Below are 14,953 nucleotides of genomic sequence, written 5' to 3'. Positions count from 1 at the left end.
GATAATGATTTATTGAGTCTTTGACTATTCATGTTCCAAAATCGTCTTTTTCCGTTAAAAATTTAACGGTCGTATGATTGGACGTTAACATGTTGACTGAGATATGATAATCATTTGAGATTATAAGATCAGATTTTTATCATGTCTCAATTGGTGAGTTAATTTACATCTCATATTGCCGTCAAAATTTTAACGGAAAATGACGAGTTTGGAACATAATTAATAATAGTAACCATTTATAACTTTTATAATCAAATGATTCAATAAAACATTATCCTATAGTCAGGGATTATTTGTGTACTTTACCCTAAATTATATTGTATGTTCGTTATCTCTTCCAACTGGCATCACAAGTTACTAATATTTATATCTGGACTGACCTAAGTTTAGACAAATTGTATGAATTAAGATATTCGACCGAATCTAAATTCTGTTTAATATTAAATTAGGTCTAATTGCAATTTAGTCACTCTGCTACATTAAAATTTGATGTTTGATCTATAAATTGATAACTTCATTAATTGTAATCAATAAATTGAGACTTATTTAGAAAAATAGTATCTAAAATATTTTTTTCTCATTTAGGTGCTTACTTTTCGTTAAAATTAAAGTTTAATGTTCCGCACGAACCGAGCGACCTCAGTAAAGGTATCGTATTTTGAGGTCTCGAGTTCGAGCACCAGGAATGTCAGGGGAGTGATCGTTCAATGTCAAATGATTGAGAGTTACCTCTGAACAGATACTACCTTGTACTTACCCATATAATAAAAAATTAATGTTACGTTCATATTTCCATATTTTTCTTTTAAAAAAATAAGTAAAAAACTACGTATTTTCTATTTTAGGTGTCTAAATTTTTTTATCAAACTTTTACTAATATATTTTAAGGGACTTAATAATGTTTTTATCGAGTTAAGGTGATTATAAAGTATATCGGTTCTAAATACTCTCAATTATTTGACAATGAAACGCTCAATCACTCTACTGTAATAGGTGATCAAACCCGTGACCTTTCAAACAAGTTAGGTTAAAAAATTGTCTCCGTGATAGACGTTTACATTCTCAAATACATGGACGAAACTAGAAATTTATTAAAGGAGGTTAAAATAATTTTTTACTTTTTAAAAATATTTTTAATAGAGAGGGTAAATTTTTTTATTTATTTCTCAAGATATTTTTTTTTCCAGTATCGGTTAATTCTAAGAAAATAATTGACAGGGAACCAGATCATGTTGTTTCCTACGAGGTTTCGCCATGCTTAGATTCCGAATTAATCGATCAATATATTAGATAACATGTATTATAAAAAAAATAAAGGATTAAATATAAAATTTCACTATAACCAATGACTATATCTAGCATTAGACCACAAAGTTCATAACTCGGAGCGACGACTCAGCCGACAGCTGTGGATGAACGTAGGCGCAGGGTGAGTGCCAAAGGCTGGCAGCACGCGTGACTTTTAGGGCTTTATTTATGCGTTGGTATTATATAATGGAATCTTTCTCAAATAACGAGAATGAACCAAAGTTTTCGATCCAATTCAAATTCCCCCTTTTTAAGTGAAAAGGTTTTTTTAAGGAGAGGGGTCAAAATACCCTAAACGTTCAAACACATTTGCTGGCATCGAGTCCGAATACGAGATCTTTAAAGATAACGAACATCTATTAGTTACGGAAGTTGCTTGGTTCGTGTAGGATTGTAGTAAACTAAATCACATAACACTACCAGTGACGATAAAAGATAAACTTCATTAGCACTAACATAAAAAGTGCAACTAGGGATAAACCGGGTTGGAGGACGAGGGCAATCGTCCCCTGAAAATTTAAAATTGTCATAAAATTTAATTTTTTTATGTATTTTCTATTGAAAACATGTTTTCGCCCTTGAAATTTTAATTTCCCCTAACATAAAATCATTCGTTCGTCCCTACATATAACAAAACGACACATTGACAAATTATTTTTCCAATTCAAGTAGACCTATCTTTTGTGACTGTGAATGTCTATCAATAAAAAGGAACTAGTTCAAAAATTTGAAACAAAGATAAATCGAAATTAATTAAATAAACATCAACAAAAGATTTACGTCAAATCCAACCATAAGGAAACTGAATATGTCATATTGTTGTTTAAATTCTTAATATACTTTAGGTTGTCTAAATTATACCTCAAATTGATTTTGGTGCCTAAAGAATTTTTCATTAAAAATATATGCCTAATGTTTTTTTCCGTTACACTTATAGGTGCCTACCGTTAAAAAAATTGTTAAGTGACACGTGTTATGTTTATATATTTAAAAAAATTAGTACAAGGGCTAAAACTATAATTTAATCTTTTTTTTTCTATAGTATTAATCGTGATGACAATTATATTTAATTATTCTTTTAGTACTGAACTTACAATTCTACTAATTAGGTCCGGGGATCCAGGCAACTTTTGTTTTGGAGTTTAGATTATAAAATTTATTGTAGAGATCATTCAAAGATTTTGGATTTGGAATTTTCGACCTACTATGCAAATATATATAATTTTAGTATTAGATTGAATTTTATAAAATATACATAAAAATATCCAAATTATCCTGATTATTATTTGTAAAGTATGTAATGTATTATGTTCGGTTGATGTTACGGATGCAAATTTTTTAGAAATTATCTAAACTATTAAGAAAATTACGCGTTTAGTATCTAAACTATTAGTTTTGGTCCGTTTTAGTATTTAAACTTTTAAATATTTTTAAAACCATACCTAAAGTTTAGTTTTTATTTCATTTTTGTGCCCCGCCGTTGATAACTATAGTTTTTATTTCATTTTAGTATCCTCATTTAAAATTGAACGTTAAGTTTTGAAAAATTGAAAGTTTAGGTACTAAAACGGATCGAAATTGATAGTTTATGTATAAAAACGTTAAGTTTTTTACGGTGGGTACTAAATGAAATGAAAACTAAACGTTATGTATAGTTTTACAAAATTTCAGGGATGCAAAATTAGACCATCATAGAAAATATCTAAACTGACGAAAATTTAAATTCTTAGGAGAGGCAAACTCCCCCAGTATTTCTCGACCCATCCAGGAGGTCCATCTTCCGCGAAGGTCAATAACCCTAAACCCTAAACCCTAAACTTTAAACCTTAACCCTAATTCTTCACCAATAGAATATGTGATTAGGGTTATGTTATTATCAATTAGCTTTGGGATTTGTCAAATGCCCAATTTGCCAATTCATATGTATATGATTAGGCTTAGATTATTAGTAATTAGCATTGGGGTTTGTCAATACCCAATTTGCCAATATATATGGGGTTAATTACACTATAAGTCACTAAACTATAACATGGTTTTAAATGGGTAAAGTACACTAGAGGTCATTGAACTTTTCTAAAATGATCCTTTTGATAATTGAATTTTCAGAAGTTACAAAAAAATTATTTGACTTTTTGAATGATTACAAAATGGCTATCACGATGTTATAATAATAATAAATTTGATAATCTTAATGATCATTTTATAACAATTTGATAAAATTTAACTAATCGTTTTATAACAACTCGATAAATTTAATGATCAAAACAACTATTTTAACAAAGTTACTTACCTTTGGTTTAGTTTACCCATTTCAGATTGGTTCTAATAATCGAACTAATGGTCCCTTGACTATATAATGTTGCTTTGTTGAATCCTTCGATTATCAAAAGTAATGGTTCTCAGACTATATGATGTTACTTTGTTGAGTCCATTGACTATTAAAAGTTACAAATGGTCACCTAACTATTTATTATGTTCCAAATCTTTCATTTTTCATTAAAATTGACGACAATCTAAGTTATATGTTAATTTGTTGTCTGAGATGATAAAATTTGATCTTAGAATCTCAAACGACTATTATAGCTCATACAGTAGATTAACATCCAACTCATACTGCCATTAGTTTTTAACGAAAAGGACGAGTTTGGAACATAATGAATAGTCAGTTGAATATTTTGTAACTTTTAATAGTCGAGGACTCAACAAATCAACACTCTATAGTCAGAGAATTGTTTTGTAACTTTTAATAGTCAATAGACTCAACAAAACAGTTTCATATAGTCATTAGACTATTTGTGTATTTCATCCTTAAAATAAAACCTCACTATATATATCTATTATAGGCAAAAAAGTATGAGAGATCCCTGTACTTTAAAAAAGCAATGTGACCCTTGTATTATTTTTCTCTCAATGTGACTCTCTAACTTAGAAAACAAACCCAATGTGGCCCTTTGTCCAACTTTTTTATCGTTGACCGTTACAGTATTGGCGTGCTAGTCACGGTGTTGACGTGATAGTCCACGGTACTGGCGTGACAATCCATCTTCCATGTTTGAGTTACCAATTTATCCAATCTGCCTTGTCATCTGTCACGTTAATCTGCTACCATGGATTGTCATGTCAACACTATAATTGTCAACAACAACAACAAAAAGTTGGTCAAAGAGTCATATTTGGTTTATTTTCTTAGCTAGAGAGTCACATTGGGTCTATTTTTTAAGTTGGAGAGATAAAAAAAACAAAATTAGGGTCATATTGGTTTTTTTAAAAAGTAAGGACCTCTGATGTCTTTTTACCTATATTAAATGGCCACATAAGGACATTGAAATGCCTTATAAAATCTAGCAAGATTCCCTTTCATTATTCCATTATTACCAACAGGGAAATGGGAGGTGAAATCTGCGGGAAAATGGGCTGCGGGGCATTGAAAAAGCTATCAATTCATGGAGGGAGTTGGAAATGGCTGTCAACGACACCGTTTCAAAGAGCAAAGTCGGCAACTTCTTCAAGCTCGAAGCGAGGAAGACTTGTTTCACCAAGGAGCTACGAGCCGGAACCGCAACCTTCCTAACAATGGCCTATATCATCACCGTCAACGCCACCATCATCGCCGACTCCGGCGGCACATGCACGGTGGCCGACTGTACTGCTCCGGCGAACCAAACCGCTTCATATGATTGCATGTTGAAGCCCAACGTGGGGTACGAAAACTGCGTTTCGAGAACCAAGAATGATCTGATAGTGGCCACTGTTTTATCAGCCATGGTGGGTTCATTTGCGATGGGGGTTTTGGCTAATCTCCCGTTGGGGTTAGCCCCTGGGATGGGACCTAATGCTTACTTGGCTTATAACCTGGTGGGGTTCCATGGATCAGGGTCCATATCATACCGAACCGCCATGGCTATGGTTCTGGTTGGGGTGTGCTTTTCTTGCAATATCAGCAACCGGGGTTCGATCCAGGCTAGCCAAGCTCATACCTCAGCCGGTCAGGCTAGCCTGTGGTGCAGGCATCGGGCTGTTCATTGCATTGGGGCTTCAAGTGCACCAGGGTGTTGGCCTCGTTGGACCCGACCCGACCACACTGGTCACAGTCTCGGCTTGTGCTGAACTAGACCCTGGCTCGGGCGCCTGTTTAGGGGGCAAAATGAAGAGCCCCACGTTCTGGTTAGCCATGGTTGGGTTCCTTATGACTTGTTACGGGCTAATGAAGGATGTTAGGGGAAGTATGATATATGGTATTTCATTTGTCACATTAATTTCATGGATTAGAGGTACTTCCTTCACAGTTTTCCCTGATACACCACTTGGTGACACCAACTACAACTACTTCAAAAAGGTGGTTGATTTTCATACAATACAGTCCACCGCCGGCGCGATCAGTTTCCGCCACTTCGACGTGCTCGCCACGACAAACATTATACACAATGGCCTCGGTGGCTTCTTGGATGACAAGGCAGTTTTGAAGGTGAATACCTAGCATACATAGTCGATGCAAGTTCCACAATAATCGGATCCGCATTAGGGGTTCCCCGGTAGCGACATACGTCGAATCATCGGCGGCATAAGAGAAGGCGGTCGGACCGGCTTGACGGGCGTCGTCATCGGCTCCTACTTCTTCCTGTCGTGTTCTTCACGCGTTGCTGACCACGTGCCGCCGTGGCGATCGGACCGTCCTTGGTGATGGTCGGGGTGATGATGAGGAGGGTGGTGAAAGATATCGATTGGGGGAACATGAAAGCGGCGGTGCCTGCATTTGTCACAATGCTGGTCATGCCATGACATATTCCATTGCAAATGGCATCATTGGTGGCATGGGGGTCTTTTGCCCTAAGTTCATATGATTGGTGTTAGGGTTCAGGTGTGAATAAGATGAGGAGATGGTGATGAAAGAAAGAACCAATTTCGGCCGCTGCATCAAATGGGATTGAAATCATTTGAATTGTAGAGAGAGAAAAAGGAGAGGGTCAGAGTTTTGATTATGATGAAGCAATTTTCTTGCAAAAATTCATATGTATGCATATCACTTTTTCCAGGAAAATTGTGTTGTAGTATCTTGTATTAGCGGTACTGGTAAAAGAAAGTTAATAATTTAAATTGCAGTTGTGAATGTTACGATTCTATTTATTTTTTAAAGGTAATTATGAATGTGGTACCATGATAATCTAAAAAATATTACGATACGATTTACAGTCGTAATTGATATTATAATGGCATCGTCCCCGTACTTAAGTCATTTGTTAATAAAGTTTATACACCATCATATTTAAATCTAAAATCTTAAAAAATAATAAAATTTCTCGATTATTAATGTCACTAGTTTGTGTATATATATTATATATACGTGTGTGTGACGATGAAATAAATGGTACACTAACTAGAATTTGTTCAAATGGTAAACAACTTGATATCGCTTAAATAAATCTTAATTCGATCCTTGTGTATGTAAAAAAATACCTGCTAAAGAACATCTACCAAAGTCAGAGTATATTTGAGTTGGTCCGAATTAATCAAATAAAACCTTAGAAACCGAGAGTACAGCAGCAACAACAAATGATGCAACATGGATGGCAATAAAATAAAAGGTTCAAGATCCAACCAATAGTTCTGATTGCAACTAAATGAATGGGGTTATGAAATCCCATGATCAAACAACATAATTGACAGTTTTCTGAATCACAACATGGTGAAATCCTAACCCTTTGCCAATTGATTAACAGGTTCATTAATATTGATAAAATTACAGTCTACCCTTTCTTTCCTAAGTGCCCCGTCTTCCGTGACGACTGAAATCCGACACGAAACGAAACGTCTGGCCGCAGCTTCCTCGCGCATACATAAGGACGCACCTGTGTGAACCCTAATATGTTCGGTTCGAGCCCATGCCCACTGAATGTCATTTTGCAGCCTTCCATGGACATTTAAGAGGCCGGTCGTCTAAATGAACCCGATGCTGAACCAGATATTTGTGTGAGAAGAACTTCTTCCCACACCCTTTGACGGGACAAATGTTTCTTTTGTGCACGTAGCGCTTGTTTGAGCCGAAAGTCACGAGCAGCCTTCGATGTCACACTGATATCCGCTTCTCATTACTTACTTTTGCAGCCTTGTGACAGCTGAGTTTTCGAATTTGAAATGTTCTCACTTTCTCTGATGGATGCTTCTTCTCTTTCGGTTGTTTCCAGCTCTTTCAGAGGCTTTCGGCTTGTCCTTAGGCGTGTGCTCGGTCCACCTTCAGTCTCATCTTCATCAGATGAATCACACTTTTTGTTGTTCCGATTTCGAGTAGTCTTTTGTTCACTTGCTTCTTGTTTGACATTCCGCGGATTTACTTGTTTTACTTTCGTGGTGTCGGGGCTCTCCTTTTTCCGCTTCTAAGACTCTTATTTGATGGATGAGAAGTATCGTCCGAATCATCTGAAACTCCATCTTCCCTCTCAACAATCTTGGTTTGCTTACTTCTCGGAATTCTCTGAGGTTGCTGAAGAGAACTGTCATCCGGAGAATCAGATGAACTGCATCTTCCCTCTCGGCAATCTTGGTTTGCTTACTTCTCGGAATTCTCCGAGGCTGCTGAACAGAGCTGTCATCCGGAGAATCAGATGAAACAGCATCATCCCCTCCAAGAATTTCAGTCTGCTTACTTCTCGGAATCCTCCGAGGCTGCGTAGAGGACTATAATCTGGAGAATCAGATGAAACAGCCTCTTCCCTCTCAATAAGCTCAGTTAGCTGACTTTACGGCTCTTCCTACCACCAAATTTGGCTGCTTTGCTACTAGGAACACTCTGATGCCGCGTTTAGGATTGTCCTCGACGGAATCATCTGAAAACACCTCTCTTTCCATGAACTTCATTTGCTTGCTCTTGGAATCCTCCTAAGCTGATTCTGGGAATCATCATCTGACATTGCATCATCACTCTCAAGAAACTTTCTTTGTTTCTCTTTACGCATTCTTCGATACAGCTTAGGGGAATTATCTGCTCGTGAATCATCCGAGACTGTGGCATTCCTCTTGCGTGACTTCATTTGCTTGCCTTTTGGAATCCTCCTATGCTGCGAATGAGAAATTTCTTCTTGTTCATCATCAAACACACAGTTTCTCCATCCGAAAATCTGGCCCGCCAGCTTTTAGGAACTCTCTTAGACTGCTTAGGAGAACTTTCAAAAGTGAGTCTCCGGAAACTTCATCTTCTTCAATAAAGTTTGCCATGCTTGCCTCTGAGATTGTTCTGTTGCTGCCGATGGGTAGAATCATCTTCTGCATCCTCTGATTCGGTATCATCTCTTTCAGTAAATTTTGCCCCTTTTTCCTCGAGCGATTCCAGTGCCGCAGCAGAGAATCATCTTCGAGCGAATCACATGAAATTGCCTCTCGTTTTTTTGACCATCTAGGTTTCTTGCCTCTAAAAACTACCCGTTGTTGCCTATGTGAACCACCATCCAACGAATCATCCGAAACTGCACCCTGCAGCTCAATGCATTTCACTTTCTTGTTAGCTGCAGTCTCCTCCCTCTTTTTTCTCTTCCTATTAACCACCTTCGCTGTTTCAGCTTTCCGAATTTTCCGGTTTCCCCTCAATATTTTCATCTGACGTTGCCCAAGCATATAAGTTTCTTTCTTGCTCTTGTTCCTCGGGATCCCTTTGTGCTAAAAATGGATGAACCTGATTCGACATCCAAACTTTACCACACCATTTTCCAGCCAGTACTTTTCTCGGTCTGCTGGACCTCCTCCCATACACGTTCAACTTTGCCGGGGAGTTATAGGCAGAATTACGGCCAACGCGGTATATAACACAATTGTATGGCATCTGCTTACTGTATAGTGTAGAACGGCTAAGATTGGCACTATAAAATAGGTTTATACCGAGCTTTACTGCCCAGTCCCCATTCCCAGGTATAGCATCCTCACTGTCGAGAGCTGACTGGATATGTTCTTCATCATCCTTAGTAGCATCCCCGTATAAGATGTCATTCCAGGGATGATCAATTCCAAGTTCTTCAGCCACCAACTTTGCCTCTGCTTCTATTTTTGGGTACTCTGCATTGTTTCGAACATAATAATGGTAATCGAACGGAAAGAAAAATCTAAAATAAATAAACGGTAGAAATGTTAATTTGGTTTCCGGAAGATGCAAAACATGCACATATAATAATCAGTAATAGGATTTCCTGGTGCATGGTGCCTCACAATGATTATAAATAGAGATCAAAACTTTCATGATTTCCTTCCATGTGTATCGATAATCTCAACATAAAAGCATGGATCCGTATTTACCGTTACCTACTCGACATATTTACTCGCAGCAGAGACGTCAAGAAAAGAGTGCATATGATATAGAAACGCAAGGAAATTCATATTAATTCACGGAATGTAGCATCTCCTGATATATTTTCTCTTTCAGGAAAGGGTGAGGAAGCGGAGTGTAAACTGATCTAAAATATATGATTTGCTTATTTGCATGCCAAAATATACCTGGATGACAAAGGAGAAATACATGTACTCCTCCGATTTGGCGAAGTTGATGTTCCACTTCTACGGCATGCTCGAGACAGAAGACATGCACTCGAGAAGAATCTTTGTCCGAGCTTTGAACAAATGGAATATCCGCATTCCTCATTGGTACAGCCTTGCTAAACCTCATTTTCTCTGTGCTGTGAGCGGAATAACTTGGATTTGCATGTGATGCTGTGCTTTGATCTCTAAACTTGTCTTCCAACCATTGGATCTTCTTGAAATAAGTTTATCAGTTTTAAACTCGACAGAAGGGTCAAATGTTTCAGGGCTATGATTCTTGACGTCAACTCTTTCAGATCCAAGTTCGGAAAAGCAACGACTAACATGGAGAAGAGCTTCCACCTCAGAATCCACTGTTAATAACGACGGATTGCGACTCCTATTTGCATCATCAGGAGATAAACCAGAATCGTTACACTGAAATTTCCTAGCTGGGGAAACATTTGCAGAGTGTGCCTTTGTTGCAGCATCTGGTTCCGCATGATCTTCAGAATCAGACGAATTTCCATATGTTGAAGCCAATAGAACAAGCAGAAGTCTCTCCCTGTTTTACAGTATCTTCCGCTAATGGTTACTCCAGTCTCCTGTCCGAAACTTTGACTCAACAGACTGAACAGCGACATCATAATTTGGAATACATTTATTCATTCTATCTGTAATGGAAAGGGAAAAAAAATGATCATAACGTTTTCATTAAATCTTCAGCAAAGGAAATAGCAGAAAGCTCTTTAATAAATATTAATTCCGGAAGCCGGGATAAACATGCTGATCTGTAGACACATATGATCAATCTAGATATCATGCAGCATAAGTAGTTTGACTCAAAACATGAAAGCTATTGCATCCTATTCAGATGCAAGTGTATGAGAAACCAATCGACCCAATGTCCCAAGCCCATTGGCACAAGAATAAACATGAAACCGAGCCATCAATTCCCATAACCTTATTTGAGTTATCATATCTCTATTACACTTTGGATATAACATGTTGTAGGATGTCGATGACATGCAGCCAGATGCCAAGCTAGTCTACTTACAATCATTAATCGGACTGCTTATATGCATCATAAAGACAAAGCTATCGTCCCACGAGCACAAGGAATACATTATACATTAAGAGAAATGAAAAAATATACATTTACTTTGACTAGCATGTAATCACACGAAGGTCAAATAATAAAAGAAAGTTTTCATACATAACCTACTTGTACAAGGATTTTTCTCGGAAGTGATTGCATCACCATGAGCAGCATCGAACCCATTGCGACTTACTCCAGAACCAATAGTCCAGTCATTAAAAAAGCTACAGTCAGCTGACATGAGGTATCTAGCCGCTTGATCCGTTGGTTGAAGAACAGCAACACAAGCAAAGCACAATATTCCACATGTGACACATGAAAACAGCCTCTGATCTGGCAATGCATCATCTCGAATGGCACCATCTCTTTCCGTAATTGTGCTCAAAGTCTGCGAAGGAAGTCTATACGAATAATCATTTCCACTAAAAGAAGAATCCCGGTTACCTTCATATATAGATTCTAGTTTTCCTTTCACCGAATAGAAACCTTTTATTCCCTTGATTTCTTCATTCCCACCAAGCATGGTCTCATCAGAGCCTACGTCTCTGGATGATTCGACTATACCCTTGTAGTTGCATAAACCAAGTGACATCCTTGGGTTTATTCTTAATTTGGATGCAACACGTAAATCTGAACAAAGAGAACTGTCAGAAGAACTTCTGGGAAGTAATACCACTGAAGATCCTTTTCCAAGAATATGAAGTAGTTTATTGTTCTGTATTATATCCTGCACAAATAATTCTTTAACCAAGTTTTCTCCTTCACTTTTTTTCTTATCCTTTAGTCGAGAACTCTTTGGTTTAGCACTGATGCTCATAGGTATCCTGCAAGGAGAAACCTAACGAGAATGAGGAAAAAGTGCATAATATAAGTTATCATTCTTTTGGTATAAATTTTGAACTTGCCAATAGATACAGATTTTTATCCATTTACAATGTAATGACATTAACTTCGTAACAAGGACTAATAAAACTAAAGGGGGGTATGTTTCTTAGACTCTTTGATATTCTAATATAAAGTTATTCGGACTGTCTGATATGAGCATGTATTTAACATAGGCATGGTTAGATTTTTCTTAGCTTTTCTATGTATTGGGAGGATGTCACGTCAGCATTTCCATGTGTCATACATGGTCAGACAGGTACTTTAAGAAAGATGAGGAGTCGAAGCAACATAGTTAAATCTAATATACCAACTTTGACCACATGTACAGACAAATGGCAAGACATAGCCGTACTCTGCGATTGCTAGGGAAAACTAGCATATTCATGACTAAGAGCAACAAAGCAGGAAAAAACATTAAACAACAACAAAAGCTCCAATCACGACCAAGAGCAAGAGATGAGCAACTGGTTGGTTAAATTCCTCATGCATATTAACATGAGTTGCAATAATGTTTACAGTAAAAGCAGCAACCTTTAGGGAGTCCAACTATATTTGATTGAGAAGGCAGAATACATCAAGAGATGAAGAAACCCGAACATCAGATAAATCATACCGCTTTTACAATAGACACAAGTCACATACCTAGAACATAATTCAAGTGCAAGATCATAAAGCAACTGGACATGAGAGACCATTGGAGGGTAATTGATTGAAGCCCTTCGAATAGCAGCATCTCTGGCCGATCTCAACCATTCTGGAGTTGCAATATTAGCTGCCTCTCCGAAGTTAAATCCTAATGGCCAAAACATATGGACGAAGTTAGCTCCCTACTAAAATTGTAACTATCTAAATTCAAATGTTTCTCACCATGACTGAACCCTGAATGATAGGCTCTCGGGAAAGTGACAACAAACTCCCCAGCATTTTGCACTAACCTGATTTCAGAGTACTGTAATGTCAGAAAGTGATAGATAACCATCCCTCACCGAGACGTTATGAGAATAGATTCCAGTTTAAAGTATTTCAAGGGAATTTCTCAATAGAAGAAAAGGATGAGGCATAAATTTAATTAAAAGAACAAAAGTAGCATCCAAATGCTTAAGAAAAATGAAAAGGAAGCCAAAATATGTTCAGGGTAAAAGATCACAAGTAGTAAGTTAGGATTTGAATTGAACCTAAGATTACTCGATAGTGCAAAAGAATAAGGGATAACTTTACCTGCAGCATGGTATTCCGGCTTGAACAAATACTTCAGGAGACATCACCGTGTTCTTCTCACCAAGAGTAGAAAAGGTAACTAACACATGAAAATTTAAAATAAAATATGCTCAATTGCTACACCCCCAAGTCTTTAACCTAATTGAACTTTAAGTGCTAAAACTTCAAAGGGAACAGGATACAAGTAAAAGAGGACAAGACATGACACAAAACACTTACATAAGCCATAAGCATATATATATTATCTGATCCAGCCTCTATTCTCATAACTAACCCTTACACACAACTCCCAGAAAGGGCATAGAAGACAGTGTGTTCTTGTTAGATTAGATAATGTTAACATACAATTAAAACCACTTAAAAAGCTCCGTTGACACTGTTGAACAAGAATTCAAACTTGAGCACCGTGTTTATTGACTTAATTCTTCCATTGCTCAAACTAGTCAATCTCACCAATGATATCCTATGTGGTCTACTACTTACATATGCAGAGGCCACACAAGTATTTATTTTTCACATGTAGCAAGCAAAGAAACAGAGGAGAATTAATTAACAGTTCACTAAACTCGCCAAGAGGATTGAATCTCCTTCATCGAAACACAATGAAACTGGTAACTAAAACCTCATTAGAAGTCAAATTTGAGCATAGCTTATTAAGTTAATGCCTCCTTCACTCAAACTGGTCAATCACACTAATGTTATACTATATGGACTACCACTTATATATGCAGAGTCAACAGAACACGAAGTATTTCACATGTAGCTAGTGAAGAAACAGAGGAGAGACCCTTAATAGTTCACTTAACTCGATAAGAGGATTGAACTCCTCTCCATTGACACACAAAAGCTCTGTTGACCCATTCAACAAGAAGTCAAATTCAAGCACCTGGTCTATTAAGTTAATTCTTCACATTCCTAGACTAGTCAATCGTGCCATCGATATCCTATATGGGCTAATACCAACACATGCAGAGACAACACAATGTATTTCTCATGTAGATAGCCAAGACACAGAGCAAACACGACCAATAGTTGGCTAAAACTCACCGAGAGGATTGAACTCCCCACCATAGCCCTCAACCCTGACCACCTCCTCGAAAGCAACAGCCGCTTCCCTCGGAACACCATACCAAGTCTTCCCAGCTCCCATATGCAAGTAATTCAAGCTATGCAAGTCATGATCCTCGACATGCCAAGCGAACCAACTGAACAACATTGCAATGTACACCATAGGGGAAGTAACCCCCGGAATCTCCTCCTTCATGAACCTTAACAATGACCATTTGGCCCTCGAAACAGCTCTCATATTCCAGGGCGTTTCCCCCACCGTAACCCCTTCCCCTGCCTCTCTCCCTCTCCCGCTGCTCTTCTTCGAGCTCAAAGGCACGAAAGCCGAACCGGGCATGTCGTTAGCATACTCGACCATGGAGGGTTTATCAACCGTTGCTTTCCAGAAAAGGGTTTCGAGTTCTAAAGCCGAAAGGGTGCCCTTTTTGCTGTGTTTCTTCAAGTAACTCCTTTCGAAACTCTTGGCTTTTGCTTCGAATTCCTGGAAAGTGTAGTGCTCCCCACTTTGCCACACGGGTTTCTGAACAGGTCGGTGCTTCCTGGGGCAAAACCCGATCTGCTGCTGCCGGGTAGTGAATGTGGGTGCCGGCTTCGAATCTGGGCTTGCATTAGCCGCGGCACGAGCCAAGAGGGAGCGGTTGAGGTTCCCAATTGCTGTCTTCTTAGGAGCAGGTGGCACCGGGGGTATGATTTTGCAGATTCCATACAGGGAAGCCTCCTTTTCGATCTTGGAAATGTATGCAATCGGATCTTGAAACTCTGCCAGAGTAGGCCTATACTCTGGAGCTAAAGGCATGGATTTCAGCCATGGAAACACTTCCGGACTTTGCTCTGACGAGTGAGCCATGGAAATCATTGAAAGAAGTTCATATCATGAAA

At 38.0% G+C, this 14,953-nt stretch overlaps 2 pseudogenes; one reads left to right on the top strand and one right to left on the bottom strand.

Annotated features, from left to right (window-relative positions):
• The first annotated feature begins 4,693 nt into the window (after positions 1 to 4,693).
• LOC120208017 lies at positions 4,694 to 6,149 on the top strand (annotated as a pseudogene).
• A 1,245-nt stretch (positions 6,150 to 7,394) lies between these two features.
• On the bottom strand, positions 7,395 to 14,930 carry LOC120208016 (annotated as a pseudogene).
• Positions 14,931 to 14,953: the final 23 nt, after the last annotated feature.

Source organism: Hibiscus syriacus, unplaced genomic scaffold (genome assembly GCF_006381635.1).
Source record: "Hibiscus syriacus cultivar Baekdansim isolate YM2019G1 unplaced genomic scaffold, ASM638163v2 tig00015529_pilon, whole genome shotgun sequence".
NCBI lineage: Eukaryota > Viridiplantae > Streptophyta > Magnoliopsida > Malvales > Malvaceae > Hibiscus > Hibiscus syriacus.
Note: the sequence above shows the minus strand (reverse complement) of the source record. Positions and strands in the feature narration are given on the sequence as shown.